This window comes from Musca vetustissima, unplaced genomic scaffold (genome assembly GCF_032173495.1).
Source record: "Musca vetustissima isolate MV318-11 ecotype Yass unplaced genomic scaffold, APGP_CSIRO_Mvet_v1 utg21637, whole genome shotgun sequence".
Taxonomy (NCBI): Eukaryota; Metazoa; Arthropoda; class Insecta; order Diptera; family Muscidae; genus Musca; species Musca vetustissima.
The window spans coordinates 32,114-54,936 of record NW_026885325.1 but is presented as its reverse complement, the minus strand read 5'-3'; the positions used below and the strand labels follow the sequence as shown (position 1 = coordinate 54,936).

General features: G+C 33.9%; 12 non-coding genes across 12 annotated transcripts; 4 read left to right on the top strand and 8 right to left on the bottom strand.

Annotated features, from left to right (window-relative positions):
- Positions 1-4,369: 4,369 nt before the first annotated feature.
- On the bottom strand, positions 4,370-4,463 carry Trnay-gua (transfer RNA tyrosine (anticodon GUA)). The gene is made up of 2 exons: positions 4,427-4,463; positions 4,370-4,405 (listed from the first exon to the last, which is right to left on the bottom strand). It is a non-coding gene; the product is annotated as a tRNA-Tyr (tRNA).
- A 425-nt stretch (positions 4,464-4,888) lies between these two features.
- Trnay-gua (transfer RNA tyrosine (anticodon GUA)) lies at positions 4,889-4,984 on the bottom strand. The gene is made up of 2 exons: positions 4,948-4,984; positions 4,889-4,924 (listed from the first exon to the last, which is right to left on the bottom strand). It is a non-coding gene; the product is annotated as a tRNA-Tyr (tRNA).
- A 375-nt stretch (positions 4,985-5,359) lies between these two features.
- Positions 5,360-5,453, bottom strand: Trnay-gua (transfer RNA tyrosine (anticodon GUA)). The gene is made up of 2 exons: positions 5,417-5,453; positions 5,360-5,395 (listed from the first exon to the last, which is right to left on the bottom strand). It is a non-coding gene; the product is annotated as a tRNA-Tyr (tRNA).
- Positions 5,454-5,871: 418 nt separating this feature from the next.
- Trnay-gua (transfer RNA tyrosine (anticodon GUA)) lies at positions 5,872-5,966 on the bottom strand. Its single transcript has 2 exons — positions 5,930-5,966; positions 5,872-5,907 (listed from the first exon to the last, which is right to left on the bottom strand). It is a non-coding gene; the product is annotated as a tRNA-Tyr (tRNA).
- Positions 5,967-6,175: 209 nt separating this feature from the next.
- On the bottom strand, positions 6,176-6,269 carry Trnay-gua (transfer RNA tyrosine (anticodon GUA)). Its single transcript has 2 exons — positions 6,233-6,269; positions 6,176-6,211 (listed from the first exon to the last, which is right to left on the bottom strand). It is a non-coding gene; the product is annotated as a tRNA-Tyr (tRNA).
- A 453-nt stretch (positions 6,270-6,722) lies between these two features.
- Positions 6,723-6,817, bottom strand: Trnay-gua (transfer RNA tyrosine (anticodon GUA)). Its single transcript has 2 exons — positions 6,781-6,817; positions 6,723-6,758 (listed from the first exon to the last, which is right to left on the bottom strand). It is a non-coding gene; the product is annotated as a tRNA-Tyr (tRNA).
- Positions 6,818-7,631: 814 nt separating this feature from the next.
- Positions 7,632-7,726, bottom strand: Trnay-gua (transfer RNA tyrosine (anticodon GUA)). The gene is made up of 2 exons: positions 7,690-7,726; positions 7,632-7,667 (listed from the first exon to the last, which is right to left on the bottom strand). It is a non-coding gene; the product is annotated as a tRNA-Tyr (tRNA).
- Positions 7,727-9,598: 1,872 nt separating this feature from the next.
- On the bottom strand, positions 9,599-9,692 carry Trnay-gua (transfer RNA tyrosine (anticodon GUA)). Its single transcript has 2 exons — positions 9,656-9,692; positions 9,599-9,634 (listed from the first exon to the last, which is right to left on the bottom strand). It is a non-coding gene; the product is annotated as a tRNA-Tyr (tRNA).
- Positions 9,693-10,355: 663 nt separating this feature from the next.
- Trnay-gua (transfer RNA tyrosine (anticodon GUA)) lies at positions 10,356-10,449 on the top strand. Its single transcript has 2 exons — positions 10,356-10,392; positions 10,414-10,449. It is a non-coding gene; the product is annotated as a tRNA-Tyr (tRNA).
- A 1,314-nt stretch (positions 10,450-11,763) lies between these two features.
- On the top strand, positions 11,764-11,858 carry Trnay-gua (transfer RNA tyrosine (anticodon GUA)). Its single transcript has 2 exons — positions 11,764-11,800; positions 11,823-11,858. It is a non-coding gene; the product is annotated as a tRNA-Tyr (tRNA).
- A 282-nt stretch (positions 11,859-12,140) lies between these two features.
- On the top strand, positions 12,141-12,235 carry Trnay-gua (transfer RNA tyrosine (anticodon GUA)). Its single transcript has 2 exons — positions 12,141-12,177; positions 12,200-12,235. It is a non-coding gene; the product is annotated as a tRNA-Tyr (tRNA).
- Positions 12,236-22,609: 10,374 nt separating this feature from the next.
- Positions 22,610-22,710, top strand: Trnay-gua (transfer RNA tyrosine (anticodon GUA)). The gene is made up of 2 exons: positions 22,610-22,646; positions 22,675-22,710. It is a non-coding gene; the product is annotated as a tRNA-Tyr (tRNA).
- Positions 22,711-22,823: the final 113 nt, after the last annotated feature.

Here is a 22,823-nt window from a genome sequence, read left to right as displayed (position 1 = left end):
GACCAGATCATGGCGTGGATTTTTTAAAGAATTTTTTTTTCAAGGATCAGACAAAGGCGTTGATTTTTTAAAGAATATTTTTTTAGGACCAGAACAGGGAGTGGATTTTTTAAAGAATATTTTTTAAGGACCAGAAAAAGGCGTGGATTTTTTAAAAAATAATTCTTCAAAGACCAGATCATGGCGTGGATTTTTTAAAGAATTTTTTTTCAAGGATCAGACAAAGGCGTTGATTTTTTAAAGAATATTTTTTTTAGGACCAGAACAGGGAGTGGATTTTTTAAAAAATATTTTTTCAAGGACCAGAACAAGGCGTGGATTTTTTAAAGAATATTTTTTCAAGGACCAGCACAAGGCGTGGATTTTTTAAAGAATATTTTTTCAAGGGCCAGAACAAGGTGTGTATTTTTTAAAGAATATTTTTTCAAGGACCAGAACCAGGTGTGGATTTTTTAAAGAATATTTTTTCAAGGACCAGAACAGGGCGTGGATTTTTTAAAGAATATTTTTTCAAGGACCAGAACAAGGCGTGGATTTTTTCAAGAATATTTTTTCAAGGACCAGAACAAGGCGTGGATTTTTTAAAGAATATTTTTTCAAGGACCAGAACAGGGCGTGGATTTTTTAAAGAATATTTTTTCAAGGACCAGAACAAGGCGTGGATTTTTTCAAGGACCAGAACAAGGCGTGGATTTTTTAAAGAATATTTTTCAAGGACCAGAACAAGGCGTGGATTTTTTAAAGAATATTTTTTCAAGGACCAGCACAAGGCGTGGATTTTTTAAAGAATATTTTTTCAAGGACCAGAACAAGGTGTGGATTTTTTAAAGAATATTTTTTCAAGGACCAGAAAAAGGCGTGGATTTTTTAAAGAATATTTTTCAAGGACCAGAACAATTCGTGGATTTTTTCAAGAATATTTTTTCAAGGACCAGAACAAGGCGTGGATTTTTTAAAGAATATTTTTTCAAGGACCAGAACAAGGCGTGGATTTTTTAAAGAATATTTTTTCAAGGACCAGCACAAGGCGTGGATTTTTTAAAGAATATTTTTTCAAGGACCAGAACAGGGCGTGGATTTTTTAAAGAATATTTTTTCAAGGACCACAACAAGGCGTTGATTTTTTAAAGAATATTTTTTCAAGGACCAGAACAAGGCGTTGATTTTTTAAAGAATATTTTTTCAAGGACCAGAACAGGGCGTGGATTTTTTAAAGAATATTTTTTCAAGGGCCAGAACAAGGTGTGTATTTTTTAAAGAATATTTTTTCAAGGACCAGAACCAGGTGTGGATTTTTTAAAGAATATTTTTTCAAGGACCAGAACAAGGCGTGGATTTTTTAAAGAATATTTTTTCAAGGACCAGAACAGGGCGTGGATTTTTTAAAGAATATTTTTTCAAGGACCAGAACAAGGCGTGGATTTTTTAAAGAATATTTTTTCAAGGACCCAGAACAAGGCGTGGATTTTTTAAAGAATATTTTTTTCAAGGACCCAGAACAAGGCGTGGATTTTTTAAAGAATATTTTTTTCAAGGACCCAGAACAAGGCGTGGATTTTTTAAAGAATATTTTTTCAAGGACCAGCACAAGGCGTGGATTTTTTAAAGAATATTTTTTCAAGGACCAGAACAGGGCGTGGATTTTTTAAAGAATATTTTTTCAAGGACCAGAACAAGGCGTGGATTTTTTCAAGAATATTTTTTCAAGGACCAGCACAAGGCGTGGATTTTTTAAAGAATATTTTTTTAAGGACCAGAACAAGGTGTGGATTTTTTAAAGAATATTTTTTCAAGGACCAGAACAAGGCGTGGATTTTTTAAAGAATATTTTTTTCAAGGACCAGAACAAGGCGTGGATTTTTTAAAGAATATTTTTTTCAAGGACCAGAACAAGGCGTGGATTTTTTAAAGAATATTTTTCAAGGACCAGCACAAGGCGTGGATTTTTTAAAGAATATTTTTTCAAGGACCAGAACAAGGTGTGGATTTTTTAAAGAAAATTTTTTCAAGGACCAGAACCAGGCGTGGATTTTTTCAAGAATATTTTTTCAAGGACCAGCTCAAGGCGTGGATTTATTAAAGAATAGTTTTTCAAGGACCAGCACAAGGCGTGGATTTATTAAAGAATAGTTTTTCAAGGACCAGCACAAGGCGTGGATTTATTAAAGAATAGTTTTTCAAGGACCAGCACAAGGCGTGGATTTATTAAAGAATAGTTTTTCAAGGACCAGAACAGGGCGTGGATTTTTTAAAGTATATTTTTTCAAGGACCAGAACAAGGCGTGGATTTTTTAAAGAATATTTTTTCAAGGACCAGAACAAGGCGTGGATTTTTTCAAGAATATTTTTTCAAGGACGAGAACAAGGCGTGGATTTTTTAAAGAATATTTTTTCAAGGACCAGAACAAGGTGTGGATTTTTTAAAGAATATTTTTTCAAGGACCAGAACAGGGCGTGGATTTTTTAAAGAATATTTTTTCAAGGACCAGAACAAGGCGTGGATTTTTTAAAGAATATTTTTTCAAGGACCAGAACAAGGCGTGGATTTTTTAAAGAATATTTTTTCAAGGACCAGAACAAGGCGTGGATTTTTTAAAGAATATTTTTTCAAGGACCAGCACAAGGCGTGGATTTTTTAAAGAATATTTTTTCAAGGACCAGAACAGGGCGTGGATTTTTTAAAGAATATTTTTTCAAGGACCAGAACAAGGCGTGGATTTTTTCAAGAATATTTTTTCAAGGACCAGAACAAGGCGTGGATTTTTTAAAGAATATTTTTTCAAGGACCAGAACAAGGCGTGGATTTTTTAAAGAATATTTTTTCAAGGACCAGCACAAGGCGTGGATTTTTTAAAGAATATTTTTTCAAGGACCAGAACAAGGTGTGGATTTTTTAAAGAATATTTTTTCAAGGACCAGAACAAGGCGTTGATTTTTTAAAGAATATTTTTTCAAGGACCACAACAAGGCGTTGATTTTTTAAAGAATATTTTTTCAAGGACCAGAACCAGGCGTGGATTTTATAAAGAATATTTTTTCAAGGACCAGAACAGGGCGTGGATTTTTTAAAGTATATTTTTTCAAGGACCAGAACAAGGCGTGGATTTTTTAAAGAATATTTTTTCAAGGACCAGAACAAGGCGTTGATTTTTTAAAGAATATTTTTTCAAGGACCAGAACAAGGCGTTGATTTTTTAAAGAATATTTTTTCAAGGACCACAACAAGGCGTTGATTTTTTAAAGAATATTTTTTCAAGGACCAGAACAAGGCGTTGATTTTTTAAAGAATATTTTTTCAAGGACCAGAACAAGGCGTTGATTTTTTAAAGAATATTTTTTCAAGGACCAGAACAAGGCGTTGATTTTTTAAAGAATATTTTTTTCAAGGACCAGAACAAGGCGTGGATTTTTTAAAGGATATTTTTTCAAATACTAAAATGAAGCGTGGATTCTGAAGGATTTTTTTTTTATGTTTTAAAAAATTGTAATGGCGAGTCAGTATTTTCATTTTGAATACAACACTTTTAATTACATAAACTTTTATTTAGAGCAACGACCTAGCTGTCTGTCTGTCTGCCGGCCTACATTGACGTTTAAACGAAATTTGCCTTTATTGAAAACGTCAATCTGGGAGTTAATTTTATTGTCTACAGGTGTTTTCATGACGGTTTCTATTTGTTCTTTCCATAGTTGAGGAATATTTAATGTGTGAAAATGTATTTGTTTTTTTGTTTGTTGTAGATTGCCCCTACAGGAGTTTACATGACCTTGGTTCAAGGCAAGGTTTCTTACCACATGCTGTGCTGTTGGTGGTGGGAAGATTAATATTAACCGCCAACACATTCATGGTTATCCTTGCAAAACATGATGTCATAATAAAATGGAAAACGAAGGAACACAGGTGGTTGGTGGTAAAAATGTTGGCTCTCTTTACGTGTTTCTCTCGAGAGAGAGTTTAAAAATGATGTACTCTTTGGTAAATGTTTTCTCTTAGAAAAAAATATTAATTGATTTTAGGGATTAACGTTAATAGATAGGGATTAAATCATAGGCGAAATACAATTATTTAAAATAAAGAAAATAGAATGATTAGCAAATCATTAGAGAATATTTCTTGAAGGGACATAAGCATGGATTTTGAAAGGAAATTATTTTTCCACACAGATTTTTACCAAATCGAATATTCCATTCGCTTTTTAAAAAAAGTTTTCAAATTCTTGGAGGAAGTACCACAAGGTATAAGCCGATAGGTGCCATCTTGGAACTTGTTTAAAGTTTGGAAGAAATATTACCAATGATAATACTTTACTCATGCTAATACTTTTTCGTAAAGTGATAAAACAACTTTTTAATTAAAAAAAAACGTAACTCCTTCGAGCCGGATTTGAACCAGCGACCTATGGATTTCAACACTAGTTTTCGTTTTCTACAGTCCACCGCTCTACCAACTGAGCTATCGAAGGTTTGTACGACAAGGTTTCAAAATTTCTGTGAGTTTAAAATAATATTTTGAATTTTAAATAAAATTAATTTGTTATTGCATTTAAACAAAATAAAATTGCAACTAATGCGGGGGTTTGAATAATTGTTTAACAAGTTTTGGTATATTTTTTGATTTTGAATTTTAATCCAAGTCAAGGCCCTTGATAAGAGACCTTGCTTTTTAAACGAAGCCTTGAGATCCATTTTGAAAGCTTTAATTTGCGAAATACTAATATGCTTCTTGAATGAATATATAGTGGGAATAGGCTCGGGGAGCAATCTCATCTATAGGGCAGTGGCAGTGTCCCCAATTCTTAATCGCCAGATGAGAAATGAACAGAGGGAGACGACGACTGTTGCTGATAATAACCCCCTTTTTTATTATTTTAGCTATTTTAAAAGATACTCCTTCGAGCCGGATTTGAACCAGCGACCTATGGATATCTACACATTACATTTTAATTTCTACAGTCCACCGCTCTACCAACTGAGCTATCGAAGGTTACACTGGGAAATGTTGTAGTTCGAAATCAGTTTTTAAAATATCGGCAAATTTTATTAGCAAAAACTATACAATGTGAAGACAGGTTTTGATTATTATAAGATTTACAATTGCACATTTTTAACCAGTCTACGACACACCTTCGGACGGACCGACCAGAGACTGGGTGTGTCCTTTATGTGAACATTTTTATTGGATCCATATTTTTGTTCCAAACAAATTAAATCTGATAACTTTATAAGGTAGGTAGCAGTGGCGGTCCTTGATGGCTGATTTGTGGTCCGGGGCGTATTCCTCCCCCCGCCTACTGCATGTTATGCACCACCCCACACTTTTTTATAGTACATTTATTTTATTCAATATTTAAAAGAATACTCCTTCGAGCCGGATTTGAACCAGCGACCTATGGATATCTACAACGGATTTTATTCTCTACAGTCCACCGCTCTACCAACTGAGCTATCGAAGGTTAAAACACACCTATTTGCTTTCTTCAACTGTAGTTTGGGATTTTCCAATTTCTATTAAACAAAAGTAGTTCAACTGTACACCTATATACCTATTTTTTTAATTTATCATCGACTTCGAAATTTACACATTAAATCAGATAACATTTTAAGACGACTTTAAGTTTAGTTAAAATTGTTGCTATATGCCATAGATATTATAAGCGATATCAAATAAAGGACTAAACTTTTTCGGGACTTCTGGATACCTTCGATACGATTTCGACTGTATTTGAAATTCTTTCCTCACAACATTTATTCCGACTTAAATGAATAATCTCGAATTATTTTCCAAATACAATTAAACAGGTCCATATCTCCAAATTTAATTAGTACGTTTTTTTCTTTGCAATAAAATAAATAACACCCAAAAAAGTGAACTCCTTCGAGCCGGATTTGAACCAGCGACCTATGGATATCTACATATAGTTCACAATTTCTACAGTCCACCGCTCTACCAACTGAGCTATCGAAGGTGCATATTTGGATAATTTATGAAATAAAAAACAACTATATAATAAACTTAAAATAAAATTTAAAAAATACTCTGAAATTTCTAAAACATAAATCCTGAATTGATTCCTGAGTAAATACATAAAGAAATTATAATTTAATAAAATTATCCAAAATTGAATCCATATTTATTAATATATTTTTTATTTTGTAAAAATTAAAAAAATATAACTCCTTCGAGCCGGATTTGAACCAGCGACCTATGGATTTCAACACTAATTTTCATTTTCTACAGTCCACCGCTCTACCAACTGAGCTATCGAAGGTTAACAACCGTCAATTCAAAATGTCTGTGAGTTTAAAAACTAACTTATATATTTAAAAATAAAAGTTAATTTCTAATTGCATTTTGTCAAAATACGACTGCAACTAATCTCTTGAGGTTTGAATAAAATCATATCTAATTTTGGTATATTTTTAGCATATCAAGTCGGGGCGCCCATGGTAATAACATTAATCGCCAAATTGTGAAATCTTTAAACCATTGGTGAAACATTAACAAATTTTTGAATCTATTCCGAATAATTAAAAACACTTAGCAGCAGCAAAGTGTTACCAACCAACCAACCACCAAACAGCCCCAACACCACCACGCACGCGCGCCTGTCTGTGCCTCGCTCACCATCCCCACCACAATGCTTTGGTTTTTCATATAATCTCTGGTGGTGGAGGAGAATTCATATTATATATCTTTATTTTTCGATTATTTTAAAAGATACTCCTTCGAGCCGGATTTGAACCAGCGACCTATGGATATCAACACATAGTTTTCTATTTCTACAGTCCACCGCTCTACCAACTGAGCTATCGAAGGTGATAAAATGTTAGTTTCAATTAAATTATTTGTTGGTGTTCGAACTCAGTATTTTATTATAGAAATTGACTAAAATATATATATTGTGGCGGTATAACGAATGATATTGTGTCAGACTCTTTCGTTATAGAGAAAAATTCTTTAAGTAGTTTTAAGTTACAATTTAAATAAAAAACAATTATATCCGGTATTTAGTGTAAAAATTCAGATATTTTGCTTATTCCTTAACCTGAGTAACATACACAATACAGTAAAAACTCGCTAATCCGGATAATTGATTGCAGACCCCAATCCGGATTACCGAGATTTCCGGATTATCGAGTTTTATTAATTGGTTTAAATTTATATTAATTTGGTGATAATTTAATTATTTTTATGTTTTTATTAAAAAATAAAATTATTCATTGCAAAAATATGAACTTTGAATATAATAGGTAGCATAAAAAACAATTTGGAAAAAATGTATCTACACAATCCTGATATTTGAGTCTAAGTCAACCAATCCGGATTATAGGATACGCAATGGGTTGTGAAATGCAGTCCGGATTACCGAATAATCCGGATTGTCGAGGTTCGGATTATCAAGTTTATACTGTAATTATAAAAAATTAATCAAATATATACAAATGATTTCAAAATACTTGTCTCATTAAAAACAATATTTTACTATATTAATAAATAGTTAAAAAATAATTTGAATTTTATGTGCACATTTTAAAATAATAACAATGAAATATATTTTAAAAATTTAAAATAAATAAAACACATCCAATAAAAACTACGACCAATAAACTGTTTTCATGTTAAAAAGTACTCCTTCGAGCCGGATTTGAACCAGCGACCTATGGATATCTACACATAGTTTTCAATTTCTACAGTCCACCGCTCTACCAACTGAGCTATCGAAGGTTATGCACCGTTGTATACACATGTTAATGTGGATCAACGCACAAAAAATCGGTATTTAATAAAAAAATTTAAATTGGACCCAAAACATCGACAAATATTAATCAATCGTCCTGCTTGTGAAAGAAACACACTTTTGATAATAATCGTGACTTGATATTAATAAGTGTTGGTAGGAAAATTTGATTTTAAATGAGAAAATTTTAAGTTAGAGTCAATTCGGTTCAAAGATGTACCCAAATTCACCGAATAATGGGGGTGCAGTTATATACTATATACTATACTACCCAGCAACTTCAGCCAATATTATAGTTTTTGGTAAGGAGATTTTCTACTTAACGAGAATCCTAATTATCAAATCGAAGGTAATTCGAATAATTGGCGGAGAGTTATTTGAGGACTCCAAAAAAACTGGTGTCAATTATTATACCCTTCACCACACTGTGGTACAGGGTATTATGTCTTTGTGCATATGTTTGTAACAGGCAAAAGGAAACGAGATAGACACATGGTTCCTTTTGAGTATATGCATAGAATCACTTTCTAAGTCGATTTATGCATGTCCGTCATTCCGTCCGTCCGTCTATCTGTCCATGTTAAATTGTAAACAAAGTACAGGTCGCATTTATGATTCGAATTGGATGAAATTTGGCACAGCTCATTTATTTGGCCCAAGGACGAACCCTATTGAAATTGGGAAAAATCGGTTCAGATTCAGATATAGCACCCATATATATTTTCGTCCGATTTAAGGTAAATGGTGCACCAAAGTCTCTACATACCTTTCGATTTGCACGAAATTTGGCACAACATACTGAATTCGGCCTCGAATGATGTGTGCCAAGTTTCGTGAAAATCGGTTCAGATTTAGATTTAGCTCCCATATATATTTTCGTCCGATTTAAGGTAAATGGTGCACCAAAGTCCCTATATATCACTCGATTTGCACGAAATTTGGTACAACATACTGATTTGTGGAAATCGGTTCAGATTTACATATAGCTCCCAAATATATATTCGTGCCATTTTATGAAAATGGAGCACCAAAGTCCAAATATAACTTTCGATTTGCATGAAATTTGGCATAGCGTACTGAATTGAGTCTAGAATACTGTGTGGTACGTTTCGGGAAAATCGATTCAGATTTCGATTGAGACTTGAATGACATTATTGCGTTTTGTTGAAATTGGTGCAGATGTAGCTAGCATTCATATGTATTTTGAACGGGTATGATTCAGATAAAATATTTAACAGTGTGGCGTACCGAATAGGGGATATGAATTTTGCTAGAAATCGTTTTCCATAAATTTGTCATATGGTACGCAAACGACTCTAAATCTGCCCGAGTAAAATTAAATTTTGCATAGGTTGCAGAAAGGTATGAGTATGTACCTTCGAGGGAACATTGACATACAGTTGTAAGGATACATAGTATGTACAATATACCCAAAGTGGTGAAGTGGTGAAGTAGTAAAGTCGGACTGGGCCGACTATCATATATTTATTTACTACTTTCCTTACTGGTTTTTGGTATGGAGATTTTGAATCTAATGTGAATAAAAAAATATTAAATTACAGATAATTTTATTAAATTTAAAAAAAATACAATAGTAAAAAATAAATAAATAAAAAAATTATATATTTTAAACAAAAGAAAATATTAAAAAAAAATATTTGACAAAAAATACTTAAAAACCAATAAACATTAAAATAATAAAATATTTTAAACAATACTAAAATAAAATATTTGAAATAATTTATGCAAAACAATAATATGCTCAATTTTTTTTTTAAATACTAAAAAATAATATATAGCACACAAAAATTTTAGTTTTTTTAATATTAAAAAAATATTTAAAACAATAAAATAATCAATCCTTCGAGCCGGATTTGAACCAGCGACCTATGGATATCTACAACAGATTTCATTCTCTACAGTCCACCGCTCTACCAACTGAGCTATCGAAGGTGTGCGAAGCAAGTGGCGACAAAAGAAAATAAAAACACACGCACGCACATACACACATATATTGACTGTGTGGCTAAAAATAGCCACAACTGAAAACGACAGATAGACAAGCTGCTGCCGTGTGCTTATCAACGAAGAAACTATATCACCGATGCAATCGTTGTTTTATTGGTCATTTGTTTTTAAATTCAAATCGTTTTGATTTTATGTTCACAGTATGTATGTATGTACTGATGTACCGACATACAGAATTTCAAAACAATTTTAAAATGAGGTGACTACAATGAACTTGATTTAGTATTCAAAAAATCAAAGACCCAGCGAAATTGAAAGTGAAAGGCATTTTTGAGATAGATGGGTCAAATCGACACACACACATTTAATGTTGTTGGTGTGGCAGTTTGTGGTCGATGTCTCCCTAACAACCGCAACAACAGCCTGTGTGTGTGTGGAATATCAAGTAAATCGTTGTGTGGCATATTTTACGTTAGGTTTTCCTATTAACCAAACTACGGAACCACTTAACAATTGCTCCTATTTTTCAATGTCTTGGATATTTGTTAACGGGTTTTGTGTTGATGTTACAAATTTACTGCTATTATTTTTTGTTGTTGTTGTTACTTGTTAAGAGTGTGAATTACTTGTGAGTCAAGTAGTGGTACACCTTCGATAGCTCAGTTGGTAGAGCGGTGGACTGTAGAGAATGAAATCTGTTGTAGATATCCATAGGTCGCTGGTTCAAATCCGGCTCGAAGGATTGATTTTTTTAAATTAAAAAAAAATTATGAGATCAATATGTTTCCGATATGGGGCGACGACAATATTTATCTTAGGGTCTGAACTGCTGATACAAAAAAGTCGAATCATAAGGGGGCCATAGTAAAATAAGGTAAACAAATAGGCATATAATGTTTTATATTTTTTTTGGATATACCGCTATATGGACACTACGTGGGCAGTTCGGAAAGTTCTTAGCCTAGCACAAAAAATGCGGTATAAACAGAAACAAGTTAAGTGTTTTGGAAACTTCCATCTCTGTTATGAACACATACATGTTAAACCTTGTTTCGATGTGGCTACTCCTTTATATAGAAACGGGTGTTCAAAAAAGACGCATCCGCAATTTTTTACAATGAAAGCACGCATTTCTAATTTGTCTATTGTAAAAAATTGCAGATGCTTCTTTTTTGAAAACCTGTTTCTATATGAAGGAGTTGCCACATCGAAACAAAATTTAACATGTATGTGTTCATAACAGAGATGGAAGTTTCCAAAACACTTAACTTCTTTCTGTTTATACTGCGCTTTTTGTGCTCTTCTTCTGATTCAACCTTTTTTGTATCAGCAGTTCAGACCCTAAGATAAATATTGTCGCACCATATCAGAAACATATTGATCTCATATTTTTTTTTAATTTAAAAAATTAATCCTTCGAGCCGGATTTGAACACTTAACTTTTTTTCTGTTTCCGAACTGCCCTTGTATTCATGGGCCAATATTTATAATCATTGTTGGAGAAATTTGCAATCCAATCTACATCAAATTAGACCGAACTTCAACCGTACCAAAATACCGAAATTTAGCAGAAAGATTTCCTACCGAATTAGAACCTAAAATATCAAATTACAGCCAATTCCGTTGGAAATCTTGTCAGGAATCATGAACATATTGAAAATTTGTCGCTAGCGTTATGTATGGAGGCGAAATCTATAAAATATGGACAAAAATATATCATTTTCGAACTTATACAAACTGTCACGACCTTATCGCAACATATTTTTTTTCGAAAGATAGTGTGATTACAGCAGACGGGCGGATCGAATTACGGATCATTCGAATAGTTTATTAAAATTGTCGAATCGTGTGACGCTCTTAACCAACTATGATGAAGGGAATAGGACTTAAAGGAGTCTTCTAATCACATCCTAAATTTTTCATCGTTAACATGTCGACGTCCATACAGAATTAAACATCCGCAATAAAAACAAATTTTGAACTGCAGCTATCATTTAATCCGCTTCTTTGTCTCAATCTCATGTACGGTACCAAAATTTTTTAATGCGTTTCGGTACCTTCGATAGCTCAGTTGGTAGAGCGGTGGACTGTAGAAATTGAAAACTATGCATAGATATCCATAGGTCGCTGGTTCAAATCCGGCTCGAAGGATTATTTTTTGTTTGTTTGTATTCGATAAGAAATATTATTTTGGTACCAAATTACTGAAAGTGCCAGAGGTGATGTGGCATTGTCAACAGTTATCGTAGAGTACCCAATATTAGTCCTAATATACCTACCGGTACCCAATATTATTATCGGTATTTTTTTAATATAAGTTTGTAGATATTGTCACAAATTTGCCTTTACATTTTTTTTCTAATCCTGGAAAAGTACAACATTTTTGGAATCGTAGCGAAAACAGTAAATTCCATAGTAAAGCTCAACATTGTACCTTCGATAGCTCAGTTGGTAGAGCGGTGGACTGTAGAAATTGTAAACTATATGTAGATATCCATAGGTCGCTGGTTCAAATCCGGCTCGAAGGATTTTATATAGTTTTAATATAGATCCTTTGGCACATATGTACATTGCTGCTACTTCTAGGAATTCCGGTTTGAACATGGGAAAGGAGTTTTTGACTTTTTTCAAGTAATTTGTAATTTAATTTTTCCGACGAACTATTATCATTATTTGTCCACTTTTTAGGATAGTCAAAATTTTAGAAACATTTTACAACCAAATTTCCTGTAGATTATATTTTTTGGAATCTCACAGGATAAAAAAATATATCTGTACTATGGGATTATACATTTTTCGTTCGCATTGTCTGTCTAAGCTTCCTAGCGATATTGGTTCACTTCCTATGGTAGTGAAACGTTATCATTGATTTTCGATATTTTTAGTATTACGAGGACTAGTATTATAGCAGGGTATTATAGCATTATTTTGTCCCAAGAGTTTTTAACGCTGTCAGTTTGTCTGGTCGCTCTAGAGGCCACAATTATGACCCGAACATCACGAAAGAGGTCTAACTATAAATTGACACACGCTATTAGGTGTTAAAAATTTAATTTCAATCAGACACTCGTTAGAAATACATATGAAAGCTATGGCTGCATCTGCACCAATTTCAATAAAATGCAATAACGTCATTTAAGTCTCCATTCGATACGTTGTGCAAAATTTCGTGTTAATCGGACAAACATTAGGAGTTTGGTGCACCACTTATGTAAAATCGGATGTGGGAGCTACATCGAAATCTGAACCGATTTTCCCGCCACTTAGCACTCATCATTCTAGATTCAATTCAGTACGCCATACCAAATTTCGTGCAAATCGAAGGATATATAAGGACTTTGGTGCACTATTTACATAAAATCGGACGAAAATATATAAAGGAGCTATATTGAAATCTGAACCGATTTTCCCGAAACTTAGCACACATCATTCTAGAATTAATTCAGTACGCTGTACCAAATTCCGTGTTAATCGAATGATTTTCAGGGATTTTGATGCACCATTTACATAAAATCAGACGAAAATATATATAGGGGCTATATCTCAATCTGAACCGACTTTCCCGAAACTTAGCGCACATCATTATAGACTCAATTCAGTACGCTATAGTGGCCCACACACGTCAAACATGTGCGTTCGATCGGTGTGAATCGAAGCAATGTTTGACGTGTGTGGTACGGTGTTCACACCGATTTGCCGGTGCGCACACCGATCGAAAGAAATTAAAAATTTTTAATTTTTACATGTGCGACGCGCACATGTTTGACGTCTGTGGCCTGGTGTGTGGATATTTTCTCATTTGTTGAGAAATTTCGTGGAGTGCGGACACACAAATGCAATACATATGTATTTGGAAGATTTTTTGATGTTTTTACACATATTCTACTGTGTGGCAAATAAAAATATTTTTCCCGGAATAAAATAAAAGTATTTAATACATTTATATTAAATAAAAATATTTCGTCTGTTTTCCGTCATCACTATCGCGGTCCATCTTCACGCTTCAAAAATAAATATGAAATGAAGTTTAATGGATCCGTTTGACGTGTGTGGGATAGGAGCTTCACACCGATCGAACGCACATGTTTGAGGTGTGTGGCCCACTTATGCCAAATTTCGTGCAAATCGAATGATATATAGGGACATTGGTGCACCATTTACATAAAATCGGACTAAAGTATATATGGGAGCTATACCTAAATCTGAACCGATTTTCCCGAAACTTAGCACTCATCATTCTAGAATCAATTCAGTACGCTGTACCACATTTCATGCAAATCGAATGATATATAGGTATATTGGTGCACCATTTACATAAAATCGGACTAAAGTATATATGGGAGCTATACCTAAATCTGAACCGATTTTCGCGAAACTTCGCACACTTCATTCTAGACTCAATTCAGTTCGCTATACCACATTTCATGCAAATCGGAATATGTATATTGGTGCACCATTTACATAAAATCGGACGAAAATATATGTAATTTCAATAGGGTTAAGTGTGACCTGTGCCAAATTTCAACCAAATCGGATCATAAATGCGACCTGTACTTTTTTAACAAAAATACATGGACGGACGGACAGACAGAAAGTGATTCTATGCATATTCTCAAAAGGAACCATGGGTCTATCTCGATTCTTTTTGCCTGTTACAAACATATGCACAACGAAATAATACCCTTTAGCACAGTGTGGTGAAGGGTAAAAAAAGTACTGAAACAGACCAAATATGAATATGATGAAAATTATGTTATTAAAAATCACCTATCAGGAAATTCTATTTCTAATTGACAATTCGAAATTTTTCTTTATTAAATGTTTTCCCGTATTCAATTTTCTCAATCTGCCTGCTGGGAAAGTTCGAAAAGCAAATCTTTCTTCATGGAAACAGATTCCAGCATTTTCATATGTGACAATGGCTCAAGATGTGATAGCGATATACATAAATATAAATTCGATAGATTTTCATTTATATTTTTCAATTTTATTTTGTGGATTCCAAAATATTATATTTTTCAAATAAATACAATTTTGTGATAATTTGACACCAGTATTACAAACAACAACAAAGTTCCGGTGCTTGTTGAACAATAACAGGTGCTGTTACCTTCTACTATTATTATACCATACAATCATTCCTTCCTTACTGGTTATTTTTTTTTTAATTTTTTAGCTCTTTATTTTTTACTATCGCTTCTATTAACCTACTGGGTTGTTACATTTTTTGAGTTATCAAACACACCTATTACACGAAATGTTGTTACGTTATTTTTATTACATCAACCCCACAATATAAAAAACAAAAACAACATAAAAACTATTATACTGTTCGTTGCCTCAGTCACATGTATAAGAACACAAAAACAGCTGTTCGGCTTGTTATACACACGCACACACACACTTAGAAATGACATTGAAATTCTTCACATTAATATTCTCTTCCACATGAAGAGAAACTCATTCTATTTCTAATTGACTCTCTTTATAATACATATATAGAACACAGCAGAAGAAGAAATGTGTGGAACAGCTGTTTGTGTTTGGCTGCAAAAACAAAATGTTCTGCGCTACAAAGAGAACCATGAGGTTCTCTCATCTATGAGTGTTGGATTATTTTCAGTGGCTAACGTTTGACATTTTTTTTAGTTAAATCAAAGCATTTGTTAAGATAAGACAGATATAAACAAATAAAAAATTTGGATAAAAGAAATGTTGTGTCTAAAAACAATGAATAAATAAAAGAATTCTTGGAAATTGTAAATCAATAAAAATGGATAATTGAAACCGAATAAAATTTTGTTTTAAATGAAATTGGCAACGAACGCCATTAGAAGTCGTCGTGTGTGTTTTGTTGCCGGTGGTGCGTAGTGGTCTGCTAATCGGTAGTGATTCACAAGTTTTCCATTATTGAAGATATTAACAAAAAAAAACAATCATCTATTCATAGAAATAAACAAATGTACATAAATGTGTGTGTACATATTGACGCGTGTATGATTGAATGAATGTGCCTCAACGTACGTACATATGTAGCTTTCTGTTTCAAAGGTTCGTATGTTGTTGTTGTGCAAAAAAAACCTAAACAATTAAATAAATGAAATCAAATTTTGTGATAAAACTGTATAATGTAAAGTAGACGGAAAGATAAGAGCCCAGCGACACGAAGGCTACTATTGTCAACCTTTGTTCTAATTTCACACAAGGGCTGAATAATTGTGTAGAATTCAATAATTCCTAGTGCGCCATAGGCTTAACTCTAGTTTAGTAAAAATGATCAGATTTTCCTGAAATGTTTTCCAGAGGTAGGTACTTTTACCCTAATTATGGGGATATTTTTATACCCTTCATCACACTGTGGTACAGGGTATTATGTCTTTGTGCATATGTTTGTGACAGGCAAAAGGAAACGAGATAGACACATGATTCCTTTTAAGAATATGCATAGAATCACTTTTTAAGTCGATTTATGCATGTCCGTCTGTCTGTTTGTCCGTCCGTCCATGTATTTTTGTTAACAAAGTACAGGTCGCATTTGTGATCCGATTTGGATGAAATTTGGCACATTTGGCCCAAGGGTGATGGTGAAGGTGCCATTTTCCAATTGAGTCGCTGTAATTTTTCAATTAATTTTCGAAAAAATTGACAATATAGTTCCATGTGGACCTGGTCTCAAGAAAAATGGAAAAACATAGTCGGGTGAGACAATACTGTAAGAAAACCAATTTATTCCGAATATAATCCATTATGTCATTATTGTTTGGGGTCATTTACCTACTCCACTGTATCGTATACGAGATATTATGGAAGCTCCAGATTATGTTGAAATTTTACAAAATATAAAGCAGAAAAAAATATACTATAGTTGAGGAATCTATTGAAATCATCAATTGGAGGAAAGTGTCCCACGAATTGCGATCAGTTATGTGAATCAATTCAAGCTCTGTGAAATGATATATCGATTAGGGTCTGTCAAAATCGTGTTAGCTCTATGCCCCGACGATGCCAAGCAATTAAAAAAACAAAGGAGCCTCAACAAGATATTAACCACTGGAAAACAATGTGTAAAGTTAGCATGATCGCTTACTCCCATCGATTGATATCGTGCACACCTGCATGACAGACGTATTTTCCTACCCTTCACCACACTATGGTACAGGGTATTATGTCTTTGTGTATATGTTTGTAACAGGCAAAAGAAAACGAGATTGACACATAGTTCCTTTTGAGAATATGCATAGAATCACTTTCTAAGTCGATTTATGCATGTCCGTCCGTCTGTCTGTCCATGTTAAATTGTAAACAAAGTACAGGTCGAATTTATGATTCGAATTGGAAGAAATTTGGTACAGCTCATTTATTTGGCCCAGGGACGAACCCTATTGAAAAATCGGTTCAGATTTAGATATAGCTCCCATATATATTTTCGTCCGATTTAAGGTAAATGGTGCACCAAAGTCCCTAAATATATTTCGATTTGCACGAAATTTGGCAATTCGTATTTAAGCCTAGAATGGTGAGTTTCGAGAAAATCGTTTCAGATTTAGATATAGGCTCTATATATATTTTCGTCCGATTTAAGGTAAATGGTGCACCAAAGTGCCTATATATCCCTCGATTTGCAAGAAATTTGGCACAGCAGACTGAACTAGGCCTAGAATGATGTGTGCAAAGTTTCGTAAAAATCAGTTAACATTTAGATATAGCTCCCATATATATTTTCGTCCGATTTAAGGTAAATGGTGCACCAAAGACCCCGTATATTCTTCGATATGCACGAAATTTGGCATATCGTACTAAATTGAGTCTAGAATGATGTGTGCTAAGTTTCGTAAAAATCCGTTCAGATTTTAATATAGCTACCATATATATTTTCGTCCGATTTTACATAAATGCTGCACCAAACTCCTAATGTTTGTCCGATAACACGAAATTTTGCACAACGTATCAAATTGAGACTTAAATGACTTTATTGAGTTTTGTTGAAATTGGTGCAGATGTAGCCATAGCTTCCATATGCATTTCGAACGGGTGTCTGATTGAAATTAAATTTTTTACACTGTGACGTTCCAAATAAATTTTGATATAACCCGTTTTCCATAAATTTGTCCCATGGTACGCAGACTCTAAATCTGCCCGAATGAAATTAAATTTATTATAGGTTGCAAAAAGACATGAGTATTTGACATACAATTGTAAGGATACATATGTATATTAACCCAAAGTGGTGAAGGGTATCATATAGTCGGCCCAGTCCTTACTGGTTTATATAGAGCGTAGCAAAGTGTATATACCCTTATTATGTGGCATAAGACCGGGTTTTTGTTGTATTTTCGGTATATTCATAACGTTTTAAATTGTATTTATTTTATACTAATCGGTTCGGTAGAAACGAGGGTAACCCTGAACAAATTTTAAACAATTTACCTACTACATTTCGTTCCCACTTTTTTCCAAGGTTCAAAACTTTTCACCCAATGTGTAATAAATATACGTAGAACCCATTAAAACAAATTGAATTCAAGCAACAACTATTCGCATGACATTGCGTTGTAAAAATTCCCATTCGTAAAAAATATAAATCACTGATATGGATTTGTACCGATGCTAGTAAACCAATTCAATTTTTTATTTTTACATTTTCCATTATGGTGAAATACAGAAAAACAATTGATTTTATATTTTTACATCCATATTTCCTTTTGCAGAAACAAATAAACAAACATACACAACGATAATAAGCAACAACAAAAACAACAACTAAATATTTAACCAACGACCGAACCATAAGTATATCCATTCATTCATCCATCCATCTGGTGGGGTAGACACAAAACCCTCACAAATATTATATTCTGCTTCGTAGAAGCGTAGAAATTGCTTATGTAAGTACATTTGTCCGTTTTTGTTTGCAATATGCAATTGTTTATTACTGAAATGAAATTATTCTTTAAAAGAATTAGTGAATATTTAACTACACACAGCCGACTCATGTAATTGCTTTATAGAAAAATCTTTGAACCCGCTTTGGATTAATTGTGACTTAAAATTTGCCATGTCATTGAAACAGTTGTCAGTTTTGTATTTTTTTTCTTTTTTGTTTCTTATAAAAATTTAGCAATTTCTTAGTTGCAGTTTTCGAACTTGTTCCCCCTTCTATGGCCCTTACCCGATTATCGCATCGATTCGTTCGTGTTTGGTTGTGTTGTTGCTGCCATTATACGCAGCACGTCACACACACTAGCCTAGCTAGCCATTATAAACAATTATTATTCTTTTTGTTTTGATTTTTGTAAAAAATGCTGTTTTCTCCTTCTCAACAATCACTCGCAAATATTCTGTCTCTCTCTCTCTCTCTTGCTCAAATGTGTTGCTTGCGCTCAGCGCGTGCTTGCTTCATTTCATCTCTCTTAAATGTGACGCAAATTTGAGTTTGCCAGTGTTGTCATGAGGGAATTGGAAAAAATCGCTTAATTGGCAGAACACAGTGAATTTAGTTTTTTTTTCAATATAAATAAAACTGGGTAAATTTAAATATTTTGGCAAAGACGGAAATAACATGAAGCAGTATTTTATACTAAACTTTAAACACCAAAAAATACAATTCATTCTAGACCCAAAATTGCATTGTGATCGTAAAACGTTTGGTATCATTTACTTGAAATCGGATGCAATTATATATGTGAGTCTGAACCGATTTCAACAAAACCTAGCACTGATAATTCAAGGATCAATTGTATCCGCTTCTTTAACCAGACAAGCCTTGGGTTTTTGGTTCACCATAAAAATCTCGTCTAAATCGCATAAACTTTGGGATGTTGGTGCTGCACTTATAGGAAACTTGCAGACTCGGACAGGTTTCGAAGATTACTCTATTCGAACTCTCTCTCTCTCTTACTCAATGCGAATCTGATCTGATACCTATTAATATAGAAACAGATTAGCTCCTCATCATCTCAATCTTACAAACGTTCTTCTTCGCTGTCATAAGGAATCATGTCTTCTAACTTTTCCTGGGAAGAAATACGAAGATTACTCTCCAAAGATGGTAAATCCATTGGGAGCATCAAGAAACAAGACGATGCGTGGACTAACCCTGGTGCATATACTCTTAATTTCCTGGCAGGAACTTTTTTCCAATGGTGTAGTATACAAGTTCCACAGTTGGTTCGAGTATATTGAACGTCTTGCGTGTTGTTACAATCAGCTTGGTCTTCTCACCATTTAATGCCAGACGCAGACTTTGGCGGACTCCTCAATTTGTTCAAAGGTGACTGTTACCGCTCGCAATGTTCGACCCAATTATGTCGATGTCATCGGCGTAGGCGAGTAATATGTTTTGTTTGGTGTACAGAGTGCCATTTTTGTTCACATTTGCATCTCGTATGACATTTTTCAGCAGGACAAACTGTCGCCTTGTCTGAATCCTCGTTCGGTATTAAAAGACTGCGAAAGATCCTTTCCGACTTTAACTGCTCATCTTGTGCCAGTTAAAGTTTTCCTGCATAGCCGTATTAATTTCGCAGGAAAGCCGAACAGCAGTCATGGCTTTAAACACCTCTTAGCGGATTGGATAGCTATAATTTGATATTTTGGATTTTCATATGTTTATGTTTTTATCAAAGAGTTTTCGGATTTAATGTTGATAAAATTTTTATAAACTACTGGGTCCAATCTTCGGAATTTATATAGGGTTGGTAAAGATAATATACCAATGCAATATTATTATTCGCCTGATATTGCAAATTTTGACCATTCGTGGGGGATGTACCAGAAAGAGTGGACCAATGGGTCCCATCTTTGGAAATAATCTAGACTTCGGTAAAATAATGGATTGTGCAAAGTCTGGTATCAGAAAAAGTTCCCATCTTCGGATTTGATCTAGGTTTGGTAAAGATAATAGGTTGTGCAAGGTTTGGTTCAAACCGGACATTCCATTCGCCTGATATTGGATTTACTAATATTGAAAATTTTGAACATTTGTGGTGGAGGTACCAGAAGGAGTGGATCAATGGGTCCCATCTTCAAATTTCATCTATTCTTTTTTCATTCGGCTTATATTGGATTTATAAATATTGAAAATATGGATCCCTTGTGGGGGAGGTACCAGAAGGAGTGGATCAGAAGGAGTGGATCCTACTACTAGGCTTGGTGAACATAATAGATTGTATAAAGTTTCGTTAAAATAGGATAGTACGTTTGCGTGTTATTATAAAATTAATTTTTAGCACAATTTTGACCATTTTGTGGGGGAGGTACCAGAAGGAGTGTACCAATGGGTACCATCTTTAAACTTAAAATATTGGAAATTTTTACCCTCTGTGGGGGAGGTACCAGAATCGACTCCAAATTTTCTGTAACGGATTTGGTCCAAAGAAACATGGGGTCTAAAGCCAATATTTCGACGAGGCACATTTTCATCGTATCAAAGTGTATACACCCTCATTAGCCATAAGCCTGAGGGTATAAAAAATCTGCCTACAAAACGTTATCAATATGGGTCCACGTTTTGGTATAGACCGGTACCTCAATTATTCGGTGGTTTGATGACTTTAGACATGATATTCAACCGAAGTGATTTCAATTTGATATTTTGGATTCTCATTAGACAGGAAATCTCCATAGCAAGAACTATCAATATTGAGCGGTCGGGAACATTTTTTAATAGAATTGATGTGATATTGCGCGTAGGCTTCGGAGGCTGACTTAAAGTACCGACCTATTTTCGGTATATTGACGGGTTTAACCGTAGTCTCAGGGCTCTGTTAGGGTTGAAAATATTTATGCGGACAATTACTATATTTGATCATATATTCCATATAAAATTTCCGTCCGATTTTAAAACGCTTTTCCCACTAAAGTGGCTGTAATTTAAAAAAAATATATTTGGCGAAATTTTCCGAAGTAGGTCCATTTTTTGACATAACCCCCATATAAATTTTTTGGTATAAAACCAAATAGACGGGAAAATTTGAAAATATCCAGAAAAAATAAAAAATGCTAAAAAAGATGCTAGGTGCTAGATCAATTTCTTTGGTGCTAAACGAGTTTAAAAAGTGCTAAATCTAGCACTAAAAGTGCTAAATTGGCACTGCCCATAGGCGCCTGCTGTTTTATTATTCTTCAGCTGATTGATTGATATTATGACATTATCTTGTCTGCGTGGTATACATTATATACCGCCATCTCTTATTGGTTCTGGGGTATATTCTTCACCGCCATTGCAAAGTGATCCTTCCTGCCCGATTTGATTAGTGGTGTCGAAAGATTCTGCTGATGTAGGTATTCTCCGAGGATTTATTTACTCTCATCAGTGTGAATACAATCCGGAGTATCTTTGAATGTCCTTTAAGGACCTCTCTCTCTCTCTCACTAGATCGTCATGATCCTTCCTAACATACATCGGCTGCTTTTGTACTCAGATGTTGTATAGTCAATATTTCGTTGTGTTGACATACGTGAAGGATTTTCGTCTCCTCATATAAGTGATGACCGGCGTCATGAAGATACACCTTGCTGCAATCTTCAAGGCGGTATTTTGGTATGATTGAATGTTTTTCCATTGTATAGCATTTACGTTAGCGCACCACATTAGGTCTGTCTAGTTTACCACAGACTGGTCTATAGCTGCATAGGTTGTTTAGATGATCGAGTGTAGTTGTAGTTACAACAACAAAAATTAAAGTAATAGTTTTTTAATAGTCTATACACTCAAAATAAACACAGTGTACCCCAAATATACGAACTATACCATTGATTTCATTAATTAATTAACACAAACCATGATCGTTCTCCAAACTGTCTTCGTTTTATGATTAGTATGCAGATAATGTTGTTCGCTGCATCAGTCGAACCCAAAATAAATTGTTAAATTTTTTTATAGTTATGTCTTAATCACAAGACCTTCGATAGCTCAGTTGGTAGAGCGGTGGACTGTAGATGATTGTATCAGAAAAATAATATTGAAATCCATAGGTCGCTGGTTCAAATCCGGCTCGAAGGAGTTTCTTTTTATATAATTACGATTATAAAATGTTTAAAGAAGAAAAATGATCGGAACACATAACCAGTGGTGACGTCAAAAGAGGGTAAATAATATTTAGACGCTAAATATAT